This window comes from Cryptomeria japonica, chromosome 7 (assembly GCF_030272615.1).
Source record: "Cryptomeria japonica chromosome 7, Sugi_1.0, whole genome shotgun sequence".
In the NCBI taxonomy this organism is placed as follows: Eukaryota; Viridiplantae; Streptophyta; class Pinopsida; order Cupressales; family Cupressaceae; genus Cryptomeria; species Cryptomeria japonica.
The window spans coordinates 479,425,837-479,444,831 of NC_081411.1; positions in this window are offsets into that span (position 1 = coordinate 479,425,837).

Genomic DNA, 18,995 nt, shown 5'->3' on the forward strand with positions numbered 1-18,995 from the left:
AATACTAGCTCCTCCTAGGAACCTAAAACATTCAATCCTACAAGTATACATAGCTTAGCCTACCTAATGCCTAACCAATGTCTTATGGTGTATGTCATGTTCTCTATCTTTATCAATAATGGTTTAACAAGGTCTTGTTTAATATTCATTACTTAAGTTTTAGAGTCTCATAATCATGATCTAAATCTAACCATATTTCACCTTGTAATCTTTCTAGTGCATGACACTAAATGAGAAGCTTCTATCATATGCACCTTACTTAGGTTTACACATCTTATGCCTACGTGATATATTGCATTCAAACAGATAATCTATCACACAACACAATGCATAACCATCAACTCTCATCCTACAACATGCATGCTACTAAATGCTTATGCCTTAACATGCTAAGGAAAATCTCCTACTACCATTATCTTAATGTTCTTTCAACAAATAAAATGCATCACTTAAATGCCATACAACCTAATACTACCACAATGTTAACTATTTCTGCCCACACACATAGTGCATTGCTTATAACCATTGTATCTAGATCTATCATAAAATGCATGCATACTAGCTTATATATACAACATTATGAACATTGGTATTTTCTACATATTGTTTGTTTTATTGGCTGCCACCATACTCATGAGTTATAATCATTTATATCTCCTAATGTAATTAAACTTCTAAGTCTTGCGTAGTTTCCAGCCACTTAGATAATTTAGTTTTTATAATGCTTAACTAATGTCTTATGGCATATGCCATGTTCTCTACCTTTATCAATAATGGTTTAACAAGGTCTTGTTTAATAGTCATTACATAGGTTTTAGAGTCACATAATCATGATCTACATCTAGCCATATTGCATCCACATGTACATGAACATACATCATTCCATACAAAGATTCCTTTCATAGTTTTGAGTATAACATGATTAAAGTAAACAAATGCATCTTTTCTCCATTACAACATGGATCTAACTACATATATACATCCATTGCATGTCATGATAATGTCACATAAATGTTTAACTTGCTTCCCAAGGCTATTTTCATTATTAATACATAAGATATAACTTACTAAGTACATTACAACATATGCCAATTACAACACAAGTGTTTGAGTCTTAAAACATATTTTACAATGCTGTCCTAAAAGATGAAACAAAAAGAGTCTATACTATTTTCAATTCTGCCCAATAAGAGTCATAACCATTCCTAAATCAATAATACATATGAGCCATTACATCAAAAGATGAACTCCATTGAATGCCTAAGTCTAGTGTAAAATCATGGATACACTACATGCTAGTATTACATATATCATATGGTCATGAGGTTTACTCATCCTTTCAAATGTTTCTACACTATTAGATCTCAAATTCAAGAAGTTTTAGTACATAAATCTGATCCAAAGAATCCATAGCCATCACGAAGAAAGATCCTAGTCCATGCACAAGAAGCACAACATCAAGAAGGGAAAAACCCCATTGGCAAAAATCTCCAACCACCAGACCAATGTGGAACCTACAAGGAACCACCCCCCAAGCTAGGAGATGTCACTAGGTCCCAACACACACACTACACCTAGGTTGATGCTTAAGACCAAAGGAAATAACACCAAGAAAGACTTCCATACACGTGGACAAAACACCAATGTAATCAACAACCAAGATAACTCCCAGAGGCCGACCAAACATCAAAACATAAGTGCGAATGTAAAAAACAAGGAAATCACATGTACAAGGGAGTTTCATCACATGCCGTACCAAAACAAGGCTCTAGCCTAAGGGAATGCAGAGACATCTCAACCTTTGAGATACCAAGGAATATTGGCTTACCATCTCCACGGTCTTCTCATACTTAGCCTAAAACATCCTCCCTAGGACTGAGTCATGAGGCACTATCATTTGTTATCTTTTTAATAGACTATCTACCCATTCCCATTCATTAATTAATTATCACTTGATTAGAACAAGGTAAACTCCCTTATGCCCAAGAGGTCTGAGCTTCACGCATCCTTACAAGGAACCTCATGATAGTCCATCTCTCGTGACCCTAGGTGTCGTAAAGGAGTCCACTCCCTTACATGGACCCAAAATCAACATTACAAGAGGCTCTACACTAAATAATAAAATCTGAAATAAAACATTTTACAATGCCAAATCATGCATAGACACATACTCATGAAAGTTGAACATCAATATACAAAAGAAATGAGCCTCTTGACCAGTGAAAAGCATAAATAAAATCATAATGCAATTGCAACCAAATGAATATAAACCCAGCAAGGTCTTAACACTTGCTATCCTTAAAATTAGCAGCATAAGTAAACCAACTTCCATGGCAAAACATCATGGGACATATACAAATAACAATACAAGTCTTGCATCCAAGCAAAGGCATCAAACTGAAATTAAAATCAATCTGAAACACAACACATGCAAGACAACCTTTGGTACCAAAACGTAGCATAACATAACACAACACATAAAATAATATCCATAAAAGAAGACAATAAATCAAGTTGGGGCAGAATTTACATTACGCTTGGCCCATGTTGTAACTCACGTGCTTCACCACAATTCACATTGAAATATATAATCCCTAACCTTAAATTTATATACAGCCATTACATGGACTCATACGCTCAGCAATAAAATGGTCAAATAAACATCATATTACAGCATTCAAAATTACTGAGTACACACACACACACACACATATATACACAAATCTGCCCAACACACTAATGATGACTAACGAGTATATCGAACCCATTGAAAGGGGTGTTTGAACCCATTGAATATGACAATTACCAAATGGTAGAAATAATAGATAACTCCCAACACCAAATTGTGGTGCATTTGTTGTGTTATGCATCCACCACGACATGGGTGGTGCAGTACATGATGGGGTTCACCTAGTTTGCTAACATTTCACCTAGTTAGTGTTGCTCAATTCCACCAACTCTCTAGGCCTATTAGCACTCTAGATCTCCAATTCCTTCTCAATCTCTTCTAGGTCTTTCTTCTTAACCATTCCAAGGTGTTTACTTCAATTGTTTTAGCTAGGAACCCTACCAATTCACAATGCTTCCCATGTGCTCATCATGGTTGTCTTGGCTTCAACTTGTCAAGTTGACCTCCTACTGTTATGAGTTGATGCAGAGGTGTGGAGGTGCCTACTAACATGTTTTGAATATCTTTTGGGTACATTGAGGTTTACAATCACTTCCCTCGCTAATTTCACCATTTTGCCTAGAAAAGGGTTACAAGGAAAGAGCCCCAATTAGGCCTCCAAAATCTGGTTTTCTAAGGCTTGGAGGAAAATGGTCCAAAATACCCCATAGAAAGTTTGGATTTTCTTCAATGACTCATCTAACCTCAAGTAATTTTTGTGGTTTTGGTTCCTTACTCCACCGTACAATGTCCTAACCCCAAAAATGAGGGTTTTGAAGGGTTTCTAGGCCTTCTAACCGGCAGTGACTAGTCAAATTGGTGTTTAGGAAACAAATGACTTTGTCAAGGATTCCCCTTGCATTGGAAACTCTTTAATAACTTCATGGAACCCTCCAAAATATTAGATGGTGGTTTGGCATTCACCCCTGCACTTTGCACTTCAATTTCACCTTGTCTCCTCTAGTCGAGTTGCTCCTGAACTCACCTAGAACAAGGTGACAGTCATATCAAATGTCATCTCTAGAACTTTCCCCTGCATATGTACACTTTACAAGTGGTTTCCCTCCATTTACCAACAGTTTGTGATGGTAGCATGTGTGGAATTCATGGGGCAACCATTTTACATAAAACTGCTATATATAAGCCAAAACTGGTTGTTTGCAAACTAAAACAAGAAAACACTAATACAAACTATCTACAAAGCTTGAAATTGAACTAACAAATTTTTAACACACCAAAGAAACTCAATCCATTACTGGATCAATGGATTCAATCCATTTGCATTTACAAAATGAACAAAACAAGCCAAAATGCTGCCAACTAGTCTGAAAATGAGTAGTTTCAGATTGTTGATCTTACAAATCAATAGCTCCAACCTTGGTAACCATGAAAGAGAGAGTTATTATAATAGTCCCCATGTGTGGAGTCATCCTAGTGTGTTGAAAGATCCCTAAATCCATCGCTAACCAATTTAGGACAAAAGTTGTCATGACAACTTTCAAAAGTTGTCATGACAACTTTTTGCAACTTTGCACTTTTTCACTTTTTGGCCCTCTCAACCTATGAGGCCTATTCTAAGTCATCACACATGACTTTTAAAAAATTTCTAAGACTAATTTAACCCTCCCTAATTCCTATACCAAGTTATGACACTTTTGACCATCAAGAAGGTCAACCACCTACTCAAACCACTATTTATGCACAAAATGAAAACCTAGGAAGAAACTAACTCTACTAGGCCTACATTTCACTCATCACACTCACACTTGGACCCTCCTAGAGTCCTTATTCACTACTTGACTTGGATAGGGTTAGTACAAGCTAAAATTCAGAAAACTACTAGCCTAAGTCCTAGGTGCTCCTACACCAGTACACACACCACATAATTGGTGGTGTTGTTGCACTCCCCCCATGTCGTGGGTAGTGAAAAGATCTCACCACAACATGGTGGTGTTGCTGCACCCCCATGCCATGAATGGTGCTTGCACCACCATGACATGGTTGGTGCAACATGACACCATGTCGTGGGGTGGTTCCTTGCACCACCATGATATAGGTGGTGTCGCAGCACCCATCATGTCGTGGAGTGGTGCCTTGCACCACCACGACATGGGTGGTGCTACTGCACCCCCCATGTCATAGAGTGGTGCCTTGCACCAAACCCACGATGTGGGTTTTCCCAATAGCAATAAACAAAAATAAAAGAACTTGGGTGTGGGGTGGCATTAATAAAAATTAACATCCCATGAAACAAAATAAACATGGGTGCATAATGAATCAATATGCCCTATCAAATTTGAAAACAACAACAATATTGCTATGGTAAATAGATAAATTCAAGACTCAAACCCATTAAACATGGGTAAAATAGTATGCAATTGAAACACATTTACCAGGTTTTTCTCAATCAGCTAATAAACAATTTACACCCAGCAGTATGAAAGAAAGCCCTTAATTTTCCAATTTCATCAATTCAAAACTTGAACAGAGAAACCATAACCAATTTACAGATTTCATATACAATGTATTCACCCAATTACCATTAAATTTACTAGAAACACATTACTAGAAACACACACATGACAACAACACCCCCCAATTATTTCAATTCACATTACAAGGCATAAACCCCACAGTCATAGAGCATGCATATCAAGTTTTTTTTTTTTAAATTTGAAAACAGAGAGAGAGGAAAAGAAAACAAAGACCAACCTCTTTACTGTGTGATGGAAGAGAAATATTTGATGTAGATATTTCTCACTACTTCTAGCAAAACCAACAATTCAATATCCAAAATAAAATTCCAAGCCAAAGATCTGCAGACCAAAATCCCCAATTGCCCAAGTTGCCAGCAGACCAAAAATGAATGCTAAAGAGAAATTTACAAAATAAGGAAGCCCAAAAAAATATTTTTTCCATGACAAGCATATAAAAGCCAAAGAGAAATAATGAAACCCTAGCCTTCCCATTAGCCAATAGGAATATTTCATTTAAAATATATTTACCTCTTCACTAAGCAATATTATAAACCTATATATACACATATATTTTCATTATCAAGATAATCAAAGCATTATTAAAACATTATGAGATAATAAGTAGGGTAATTATTTATTATTTACTCTTATTATTATTATTATTATTTCTAATTACTCAAAATATCGCTATTAATAAAATCATCTAAATAATCAACCCATGATAATTAAATAAAAAATAAATTTCAACATTAGATAAATAAAATAATTAAAATAAAACAATAAATAATTAAATAAAGGTTAAAATTTCCAATAAATAAATAAAAACAATAGAAAGAAATAATTAAATAAATCAAATCACTAAAGGCATTAATTATTAAATAAAATCTCAATTAAATATTAATTTAAATTCAATCACGAGAATAACTAAAAATTGTTAAATCGTAATAAATTAAAATAACACTACTACTAATAAAATCATAAATTATTATCAAATAATTACACAATCAAAATAAACCATCACTAATCAATTAATCATGATTAAATAGATTAAATAATTAATCTATCACTATAGTCAATAAACTGCAATTTAAATAAATTAAATAACTAAATAATCAAACTCACCATGGCATATACTCACAAATCAAGATGACTGACATGACATGGCAAAATTCACCAAGACTGATGAAAAGTACTCAACGACAACCTAGACCTAGAGTGTGGGTAGGGAATCGGTGACACCTCCAAACCACATATTGCCATTGGGAAGAGACACGCTCACACTTGTAAAGCCAAGGGAGCTCGCACCCGGTTGCCCAAGAGGAATGAATGTCTTAGTATCTGCAACCCTACAACCACGACGAAGATACATGTGCACACACACACACACACACACACACACACACACACACACACACACACACACATATATACATATAAAATAGGCAGGTGGAGGGATATCACAATGGCACATCCTACTTGCAATGAGTGATGTGACATTGATGCCCCACGAAGATAGTCAAATAGTATCCATACAGTGAACATATAAATCATGAAACATCACATCATAAGTAAATCAAACTAGGGTTAGTATATCCATTCCAAAATGAGGCACAATCTATAAAATCTATCAAAGCACATCATAACCAAAATACCATTACTAACCATCTAGAAATCATAACTAGTCTTCAACACAATCAATAACATCAATAGTATAAGGTCATGTAATGTTTATCATGAAAATCATCGACTGAGAATGTAATAGTTGAAGGAACACAATGGACCACTGAAAGGGGGGTGAATTAGTGGTGATCAGTAAAAAAATTTTACCTATCAAAGGATCTAAGCATTTAAAACAATAATTATGAAGCAATGAGCAGAGGTATCAAACATAAAAGCACACACACATAAGAGGCACATCACATAACACCAGATGTATGAGGAAAACCCAATGTGGGAAAAACCTCCGTGAGAATAGTTGCTAGAGTCTACTGCTCTAATCCAGCCTCACAATGAATAATAGTTATAATGAGTTTTAGGGCACCAACCCAAGGAGCACCAACCCCTGATATTGTGAGCACCAAGTCAAGGAGCACCAACACCTAGTACTCTAAGCACCAACTCAAGGAGCACCAACCCCTAATTTTATGAGCTACAACTCAAAGGAGCACCTAACCCTACTTTGAGCACCCACTCGGAGTTTACAATAAGTATAGATTCAATTACAAATTAGACACCTCACTACAAATGGAGTTTTGTAGCACCTTACTAGTTTTCTTCTGTGTTTCTTTTCTCTCTCAGCCCTCTGCACTTCATTTTGTTCTTCTTTTCTTCAACTGTTCTTTCTGTTTCTGCAAGTAACTATCTCTGATCTATCCTATCTATCTCTTTCCGATCTAGGTTCTCTATATGTCTTCTACTCTAATCAGTTCCCTCCTCTACCTTTTTACCTTGACCTAACACCTTACACCTTTCACACAACAACAACAAAAATTGATGTAGTTGTTCCCCCCCTTTTTTTTCCCACTCTGCCTCAATAGGCTCAACTACCTCAGTCAAATCACAATAACTGCCTTGTATTGATAGCTCTGCATCAAGAAATATTTTTTACTCCACTTGGAGTGATTCATTCTTGTCCTGGCATGAATCAAATTAGATTTTCCTTCTTGGATTGAGCACACACATTAAATGACTCTTCTGTGTTTTCTTCTTTTTTGTCTCTGTACAATGCACCTTCTACATTAGGTTGTTGTCTTTAGTAAACTTGATCTACCTAGTGAATCTAACCCAATCACCGTAGGTCATCTTGAGCCCATCAAACACCTGCAAAAGATCCAACATTAATGTGTTCTTCATGCTCTTTCGATCTACCCTCCAAGGATAGACAACTACCTTATTAAATCATCATTCATCTTTGTAAGAAGCAACCTCCACATGAGATCTCCTAGTTGTCCACTTGGTTACCACTTGTCATCATATTTTGCATCCAAATCACTTGGTTGAACATTGGTTATCTTCCACATAGGTCTCTGCAACTATCATTCCTATCAACCATTTCTGTTTCTGAGTTGTTGCAAAGAAATGGCGTGAAACAATTTTAAAAGAACTTTAAAACTTAGCTGTAGATCTTCCTCCATGTTGGCAAATCAAACAATCTGCAATGGTCAATCTGATATTGACCTCCATGCTAGCAAGTGACTCAGTTCTCGGCTAAAAGGAAGATTTCACATTGGTCACACTTTTATGCCTCAACACGGTGGTCCCACCTTCTAACCCTGACTGCTTGACCTCCTGATAGGGACACGTGGCAGCATCACATGATGTCGTGAAGGTTAACTTCCCCACATCTTCCATCATGGGATAATGAGAGTCATCAAATCTACTTAGACTTTATCTTCCATGTTGCGGTGACTGTCAACCTTAACAACATAACCATTGAGCGCCTTTTTGATGTGATTTAGACATAGTTGTCCAATTAACCCATGTGCAGAATTATGTACCTTTAGTAGCTCAAGTTATAACCAATTTTTTCTACCATAGGACTTAGGACTTAAGAAAAAATAATACTCGAACTATAGTCTATGGAGGGGAAATAAATTGAGCCACTGGACTTTAGGAAAATAACACAGGCCCAACAAAAATATTAACACCTAGGAGAAAAATGACAAGGGGAACATAGCCCTGCATGATGACCCTTGGAGTTAAGTGGAAAAAAGTAATGCTGAAACATAACAATTTTTAGAGACTAAAGGGTTTTTGACATAGTCTTGTTTAAAATGCATAAATCCTAAGCCCTAGATATGAGGGTAATGACAGAGAATAGAGACCCAAACATATGGTAAATAACAATGAATGGATTTTCAATTTTTGGTCATGACACATATGTCAGAGATGCATTTTGTCTAACCCTGATAACTGTGCAACCCTGATCACGTAGTTCTATCTATCTTGTTGGATCACTTAATTTTCAAACTGCAACCTTTGGCTTCACTCTGCATCTAGTTAACATCAATCTGAACTCTCCATTGGATGACTAGAACTCTGCAACCTCTACATCACTTGTTGAAATCCTGGTATCTCATGTTGACATCAATGACAATAATGCCAACAATCTCCCCCTTTGGCATTGATGTTGACACATGCAAGCTTCTCTTTCTCCCCCATTGATAACAATGGCAAAGATACTTGCAACTTTTCATTACTCTCATCACTCATGGACTGTCATGAGACTTTTGATAGCAGCATGAATAACTTTTCATCACTCTTATCTATAGATTCCACTAGATGAACTATTATTACAATATAAAAAGCAGCATCAATGTTTCTTACAAGAATTTCAGAACTCCCCCTGAGATGAATATGAGGTTCAAGGATAAGAAGGGTAAATCAATAGACTCCCCTTGAACCTGAGACTTCATGAAAATGGTTTAAGTGCTAAAAGAAGGTGGAACAACTTCCAATTTCTATTTTAGATAGTCATAGTTTTCTTTAGGCAATGGCTTGGTGAAAATGTCTATAACCTGCTCATTGGTGAGAACATATTCAGCTTTTACCTCTTTCTCTACAACCTTCTCTGAGAAAATTATACTTAATTTCTATGTGTTTTGTCCTTGAGTGCATAACAGGATTCTTGGATATGTTGATTGCACTTGAATTATCACACATGATAGGAATCGGATCCAAAAACTCTACCTGAATGTCCTTTAAGGTTTGTTTCATTCATAGGACTTGAGAACAACATGTGGCAACAACTATATACTCTCCTTCAGCTGTGGATAGGGAGATAGAATCTTGCTTCTTGTTGTGTCATGAAACCAACATGTCACCAAGAAAGAATGCTCCACCATTGGTGCTCTTCTTGTCATCTATGCAAATTTCCCAATCAACTTCAGTATATGCTTGCAAAGTGAAATCTCCTTTCTTTGGATACCACAAGCCATAACTAAGTGCTCATTGTAGATATTTGAAGATTCTTCTAACATCATTTACATGTGATTTCTTTGGAGCAGCTTGAAATCTTGCTACCATGCACACTGCTTGCAAAATATCTGGCCTTGAAGCTATTAGGTATAAAAAACTACCAATCATGAATCTATAAAAGGTCTGATCAACACTAGATGACTCATCATCTTTGCTCAATTTGCATCCTGTCACCATGGGGTACTAACTAGTTTGTTGTCTTTCATCTGAAATTTCTTCAGCATGTATTTAGCATACTTGGTTTGAGAAATGAATATGCCCTTATTCTGTTGTGATATTTGCAAACCAATAAAATATGATAACTCTCCAAGCATGGACATCTCAAACTCTGACTGCATCTGATCACTAAATTATTTGCATAAAATGTCCTTGTTGCCTCCAAAGATGATGTCATCTACATACACCACAAATATTACCATGTGATCTCCATCAACCTTGACATAAAGGTTTCTATCAACATTTCCCTTTTTGAAACCTTGTTGAATCAAGTATTTATCCAACCTAGAATACTGTGCTCTAGGTGCCTGCTTTAGACCATAAAATGCTTTCTTCAATCTACATACAAAGTTCTCATCTTCATGTAGCTGAAAACCTTCTGTTTGGCCTATGTAGACTTCTTCTTCAAGATTGCTATTCAAGAATGTAGATTTGACATCCATTTGATATACTTTATATCCTTTATATGCTAAAAATGCCAAGAACATTCTAATTGCTTCAGGTCTTGCAACTCATGCAAATGTTTCTTCAAAATCTACACCCTCTACCTAAGCATACCCCTTGCATACTATCTTTGCCTTGTTTCTTATTACCTTGCCTTCTTTATTCATCTTGTTCCTATAGATCCATTTAGTTCCAATGATATTTTTGTCTGCTGGCCTAGGAACCAATTCCCATGTTTTGTTCTTTTCTATCTGCTGCAACTCTTCTTCCATTGCATTTACCCATTTTTCACTCTTGTTGGCCTCATCATATGTCTTGGGTTCCATTTCAGTCATAAGGCAAAAATATATGTGCACATTGTTTCTTGCTCTCCTTTTTTGCACACCATCATTCTTGTTGCCGATAATATGATCCTCATGGTGATTCTTTTGCACATATCTATTTGGGGCTTTGCTGGGTACTTCCTCTTCATGTTTACTCTCAGATTGATCTTCATCTTCAACATATGGTGCTTTAGTTGGAATAATTAAGTTTTTCCTTCCTTTATGCATATCTTCATCTGCTTTCACATGTACACTCTCAATTACGCTTTTTAGTCTTTTGTTTAAACACTTGTAGGCCTTGTTGTGAGTCGAGTACCCCAAGAAAATTCCTTCATCACTTCTTGAATCAAAACTTCCTAGACCATCTTCATCTCTTTTTATGAAGAACTTGCTACCAAACACTTTGAAATACTTGACCGATGGTTTCCTATCATACTATAATTCATAAGGTGTCATTATGTTGTTTACTCTTAATTGCACTTTGTTTAGTGTATATACAATAGTGTGGACTGAATATTTCCAATAAACATCAAGAAGATTTTCTTCATTCAGCATTGTTCTATCCATCTCCTTGATTGTCTTGTTTTTCCTTTCCATAACACCATTTTGTTGTGGTTTCCTAGCTAGGGGCAGAATATTGTATTCTAATTCCATGTCTCTCATAGTAATCTTCAAACTCATTGGATGTGAACTCACCTCCATGGTCTAATCTCAGACATTTCAGCTTGTATCCACTTTCCTTTTCTACCATCTTCCTAAAGACTTTGAATCTTCCATAGGCTTGTGGCTTATCTTGCAGGAAAGTGACCCATGTCATTCTTGAAAAATCATCTATAAGCAACATGAAGTATCTTTTTCCATTTAGGGCTCTTGTTCTTGTAGGTCCACAAAAATCAGTATGCACCAGCTCAAGAGGTCTTGTAGTTGAGTATTCTTTAGTTTTACAACTGACCTTTGTTTTCTTACCTCTTAAACACTCATCACATAAGGTATTTGTTGTCTTAATGATTTGAGGTATGTTTCTTACATACCCTTTCTTTCTTACTTTGACAAGGTTGTCAAAATTGATGTGACCTAGTCTTCTAAGCCATAACCAACTCGCATCAACTTGTTCGATCATACATTGAGACTCAAAGCATTCCTTAAGATTATATATATTTCCATATGTCTTTTTACCTTTTGCAACCAGATTACCACTTCTAGTCTCTTTTCTAATCTCACAACCTTTGGAATTAAATGTAAATTTATATCCTTTGTCACACATTTGACTCACACTTACTAGATTATGTTTCAGACCTTCCACATAATAAACATCACGAGCTTTTAGTTTAGCATCAATGTTTAATATACCTTTACCCTTGATTTTAATCAATGAGTTGTCTCCAAACCTTAATGAACCACCATTCCAGTCTTCTAATTTGATAAATTTCTTCTTATCACCAGTCATGTGATTGGAGCAGCCACTGTCTACAACCCATAAGTTTCTCCTTTCAACATGTAGGGTAATTTGAACAATCAAACTTGACTCAACTTTGTCCTTTTCTTTTTCAACCCAAACTTGTTTTTATTCTTGCTTCTTCTCAACTATTACAATATGATCTAATTTTGCATTAGGTTCAGTTGTTGATGTTGTCTTCTTTTTCTTAGTTGTCCTAATCTTACAATGTTTTGCAATGTGGCCCAAGTTGTCACAATAGTAGAATTTTACATTTACATTGAATGATGAGTTTGAAAATCTATTGTAGGACAGAGATACATTTCTCCTACATTCATAACTCCTATGACCATACTCATTACAATGATAGCTATAGACACCTAAAATTGTCCAGTCTAATTAAATAAATATTTTATTTATTTAATTATCTTATCTTAATTCTTCTATTAATTAAATAAATCTTTATTTATTTAATTAATTCATTTATCCTCTTCTAGCCTTATTTCTCATTTAAATAAATACATTTATTTATTTAAATTATCCTTTTCCTAAATTAAATAAATATCTTATTTATTTAATTGATCTCACTCCTTCTATTAATTAAATAAGTCTTTATTTATTTAATTAATTCATTAGTCTTTTCTACCCATGACACATGTCATTCATCTCTTAATTCATACACTACCTACCCCTTTCATTATTTTATTATTTCTTACCCTCTAATCTTAGCCGACCTTCTTTTACACCTCTCAATCTTATCCCTCCATTTCATATAGTGTCTTCTATATAAGGAGATGCTTCCTTCATTATCAAACCCTAATCATTCTATGCATCCTAATCATTCTATGCATTCTAATGAATCATCTTTTATGCAATTGACTACACTACGATCCTACTTGCAACCACATTTCGTTCTTTGTTGAGCTCTTGTGCATATAAAATCTGAGAGCAAATATATCAAGCAAGATCAATGGAGATAGGAAGAATGGAGATCAAAACCCTATTGGACATGTGATGGTATAATCTTTGTGATTTCATGTGATTTGCATTGTCTTAGGTAATCTTCATATGTTATGGTGGATCTTTGTTGATTGTTAGGCTAGGGTTTTGTGGTTGAATTCATTTAGCCTTTCAATATTGTTATTATTGTTATCCATTTTCACCATATACATTTTGGAACACCCCGTGGGACATGGATTTTTCTTAGATCTATGTTTTTTGTAGATTTTTCTAACCCTATATTGCTATTTTGTAAAACAATTTGGAGAATAACCTTGTGCAGCTAGGGTTTTGGACACAAAATCAAGATCTTGGAGAGATTCGATCATATCTCATAAATGGCTTGGAAATTTTGCACCAAATTTTTTTGTAGGTTGAAGAAAGTATCAGGAGCTCTCAATCCAAAATTCAGAATTTTTGAAGTATATTTTCATTTTCTATTAATTTTTTATGATTTTTCATAAAAAATTAATTTTGAGAGCAAATGAGAGAATTTTTTGGATTTTCTTATATTTTTGGAAATCTCTCATAATTATACATAGGATCTGTTCTTTGTGAATTTAATTTTTATGCAAAATATTTCCCTAAAAATTAGATCTTTAAAAATTAGGTTTTTTCCTTATTTTGATTAGATCTCACGAATAGATTTGAATTTTGACATGAAATTTTTTGTGCAGGTCAGGAAAAGTATCAGAAAAATCCAGTAAAAATTTCATATTTTTTGGATAGATTTTTCATTTTATATGAATTTGTTATGATTTTTCATAAAAAATTAATTTTGAGAGAAAATTAGCGAATTTTTTGGATTTTATTACATTTTTGGAAATATCTCAGAATTATACATAGGATTTGTTGTTTTTGATTTTAAATTTGATGCAAAATCATTCCTCAAAAATTAGATCTTTGAAAATTAGGGTTTTGCATTATTTTACTCATATCTCACAAACTGCTTGGATTTGTTGCAGAAAATTTTTGGTGCAAGTTTGGAAGACCATCAAGACTCTCTAGTAAAAATTTCAGAGTTTTTGGATCGATTTTGCATTTGATATGAATTTTTTATGATTTTTCATAAAAAATTAATTTTTGGAGCAAATTAGCAATTTTTTTGGATTTTCTTACATTTCTAGAAATCTCTTGAAATTTTACAAGTGGTCTTTTTTTATGATGAATCAGATCTTTGAATTGGTCAACAAAACACATTGTTGAAGGCCCCTATTTCACAAAGTCTTTTGGATCTAAAATTTACCTAACTTGTGTGCTTGCAGGAAGGGGTGATTATTTCAAACAATCCAAACTACTAATAAATCTTTGTTGTAGGTCTTTGGGCAGGGTTTTTGGATTTTTATTGTGTGCCTTGTTTTCATAGACTAGAAAACACTTCAATTGGTGCACTAAAATTGAATCATTGTCTTTTGTGTCTTGAGCAATAGGCTCTTTTTGTTTAATCTTTAGAGGGCCTGTCTTCCCGTGTGGTCATTAGGACTACTAGTGAGAAGAGAACGACCCAAGTGGTAGCGAGGAAAACCCACCTCTTCTGAACCACTATAAACAACTGTATTCATGGTGAAAACTATGGATAATGTGTGCTGATTAGTTCATACCGACACTATGTCTCCCCATAAACCCGTTTGATCAAATTTATTTGATCATTTGTAGGGCGTAACCCCTACCGGCTGGGAGCCTTCTGTATTTACAGAGCTGAAAGTGCCGCATGTATGGCCACATGAGCGAATGCCCTTACTAGCACCTTTTTGTTTTAGAAGCCCAAATCCTTCTAGTTGTTGGGGCAGGAGGTCGTACCTCTGGTAGCGGCCCACACACATACGGTTCTTAGTAGAGATACAAAGTTCACCACGGGGAGTTTCCATGGGGACTGATGCTTGGCTGACCCGAGAAGTGAGTGCTGAGGGTGGAGCCAGTGAGGTCAAGCATCTAAGTATCCACTCTGAATAGCGTAGCCTCGAGGGTAAAACCTCATGTGGAATCAACAACTATTGTCTTGGCCAGCCATAAGAATTGTGCTTGACTTTTTTTAAACATTCAAAACATTTAAAACCAAACAGCAAAACATTGTGTCTTTTGTGTCTTCAAGTGTATGCAAAATTTTTTTACATCAAACAACACATTTTTCTTGGAGTCATTTTGAGTCTAAACACTTGCAAACATTGAGTCCTCATCAACATTGTGTCCTCTTGTCACGAAAAATAGTCAAACATTCAGATTTGGTCACAACCAACAACTTCACAAATTGGAAAAATTTTACAGTCCAGCAAACAAGAGCAATTAGTTTCGGAATTCTTGAGCTTCCTAGGTTGTTTCTCCAGGTTTTCATCTAGCATTCAACTTATCTTTGGGTCTCACAAAATCCATCATTGCTTTACACCTTACATTACATTCACATTTGTCTAAACTTGAGTCAAAAGGTCACTTGCTTGTCCTCATCATACTTTGTCAACACACTACATACAACAACACTTTGCTAAGTGGTCCCTCATCAAGGTTTCTTACCTTTGGGTCTCATTTGGTTTTACTTAGAGTCAAGGTCAACTTACCTCATCAAGAGAAACTATCCTCTCTTTGGAAGTCATACCTACTCTACTACATACATACTTGGTCTTACACTTTGGACATTACAAGTACACTTCAGACTCATTTACATTCCATTCAACTCTTGGTCTTCCATACTCTTTCCATTTTTCATCTAGTCTCTCACATCTTGGTCAATACCTAGTTCATGGTTGAAACCCGTCTTCAAAAATCTAGGAGAGAAACTAAAGAGGCTCAAGAGTCCGCAAACATGAGTTCTTATGAGTATGACAATGATATCTTTTTCAATTCTGATCATACTACATTACCTGACATGGATGCCTATAGAAACATTCCAAATGTTGAGAACATGGACACTATAAACAACAATGCTACACATAATGACAATGTGGACAACTTTTCAGTACATTCAACAAATGTGGAAGAATCCATTATGAATCCCCATTTCAATCGATTGGTTGAGGAAATAATGAGGAGGGATAGACAATACTTCTTACAAATGATGGCACAAAGTGGAGCCAAGATACCTCATGATTTTGACATGTCTCAAATAATGGAACATAGACCTTTGCAACAACCTCACTCCAATATGGATCAAAGGAGACCTAATAGTGGAGGAAATAGATGACCACATATGGTACCTGAATCACCATCAGCTTTGCTTCAAAAACCAGAGGTCCCACATACACATGGTCAAACATATGATACTTACCTTCGTAGACCATTATGGAAGTCTTATGCAGAGAAATATGCTCAATCACATATCAATGCCAAGGATCAACCACCAAAGCAATTGGATATTCAAAGGCATGCTCAAAATTTGGACAAAAGGAAACCTCATGTCAAATTTGGGGGCAACACAATGGAACATGACATGCTTGTAGAATATGGTATACATGCACAAAATAGATATGGGGTTCCTCAACATGAATCTATACCAAGTGGTCCATATACACAGCATCATTATAGACCTCCTCCATATGAACATGTGTATGATCAATATCATCCATATATGCAACATGCTCCTCCTCCAATTGGTGCCTCAAGCATGGGGTATGGTCCAAGAAGTCGATCTCCACCTAAGAGCAATTTGGAGCAAAAAATCAGGGACTTACAAAAGAAAATGGAGGACATAAATACACCGAAGCCAACATACACAATGAGAGACATATGTCCTTATCCATTTGACAAGAGCATTCCAATGCCTCCTTTTCCTACACACTTTGTGATGCCTAAATTTGATAAGTATAGAGGAAAAGGGGATCCTAAGGCACACATAAGACAATTTTTCACAACTTGCATTGAAGTAGCTTCAGAAGAGACATATTTGATGAGATTATTCCCACAAAGCTTAGGTGATCAAGCTATGGAATGGTTCTCCCAACGTCCACCTGGTATTAAGTCATGGGGTGACTTAGCAGAGGCATTTATTCAACATTTCTCCTACAATATAGAGACAGACATATCAGTCACTACTTTATGCAACACCAAGCAAAAAGAGGGAGAATCTTTTGCATCATTCTTACAAAGATGGAGAAATCTAGCCAGCAGATGCTCTTGTGAAATTTCACAAAAACAAATGGTAGAAATGTTCACCCAAAACGTTAACAAAGAGATTGGCTATGATCTAAGGAAAGCTTGTTTGTCCACCTTCAAGGACATCATTGAAAAAGGCTTAGCAATAGAGAAGGTCCTAATTGAACAAGGAGTCATTAAGATATTCAAGGAAAACAAAGATGACTTTAAAGGAAAAGACAAGCCAAGATTTTGGAATAAAAACAAGAACACAGTCAATGATGGTGTTGTTGATGCCAATACAGTGTGACCCAAATTCATTTTTTCTGGATCAAGTTCTACAAACAATCAAGTGAATACTCAAACAACTTCTAGATCATGAAGGAAGTACACTCCATTGGGAGAACCACTTGAGTCAGTTTTCAAAAAGCTAGTGGCAAACAAGGTAATCATAGTTCCATATTTTCCTCCATATGAACCAAAGGTTAAACCAAATTGGTGGAACAATGATGAGTATTGTGAATTTCATAAGAGCAAGGGTCATAAGACAGGAAATTGTCATTGACTGAAGAACATCATACAAGATCTCATTGATAGAGGTGACATTGAGATTAAAGGACATTCATCCAATCAAGAACATGAGATGTTTACGGAACCATTCCCAAAGCATGACAATTGAAAAGCTAAAGCCACAGATGATCAAACCAACTATACAAGAGCATCTTATAACTATGATTCAACTATCAATCACATCTCGATAGACAATTATGTCTCTACCATTATCATCAAGGACAAAACACTTGAGAATTCTACCCAAAGACCCAAGAGCATTCTGAAAGCCATTGGATCTTCTTCCGAACCTACCTCTGAATGTCATGTTACAACTCGCCGAAGTAAATTCACTTTGCAAGGTGCTCCAACTAAAAACACCACTTCTTCATCAACCAAACCTGAGTATGACCTTGTAGAACAGTTAGGGAAGACACTCGCGCTCATTTCAATCCTTGAGCTATTACACATATCTCCCACACATAAAGCTATTCTTGACAAAACCTTGAGAGACACCGTCGTTCCTACTGATCTGAACGTGGACCAATTTCAAGCCATGGTGGGATACCTTTCCATTCCACACTCCCTTACTTTCATAGAAGCCGATGACGCATCTGTAAGTCAGCCACATAATGCACCATTACACATTGAAGCCTTCATACACAAGCATCGAATAAAAAGAGTCTTGATAGATGGAGGAGCAAGTCTAAACATTTGTACATTGAGCACTATTAAACAATTTTGATATTCTGACAAAGCTATGAATTCTAAAAACAAAATTACTATCAAAGCATATGATGACGAAGAGCATTCATCCAAGGGCATAGTCACCTTACCTCTTAGAG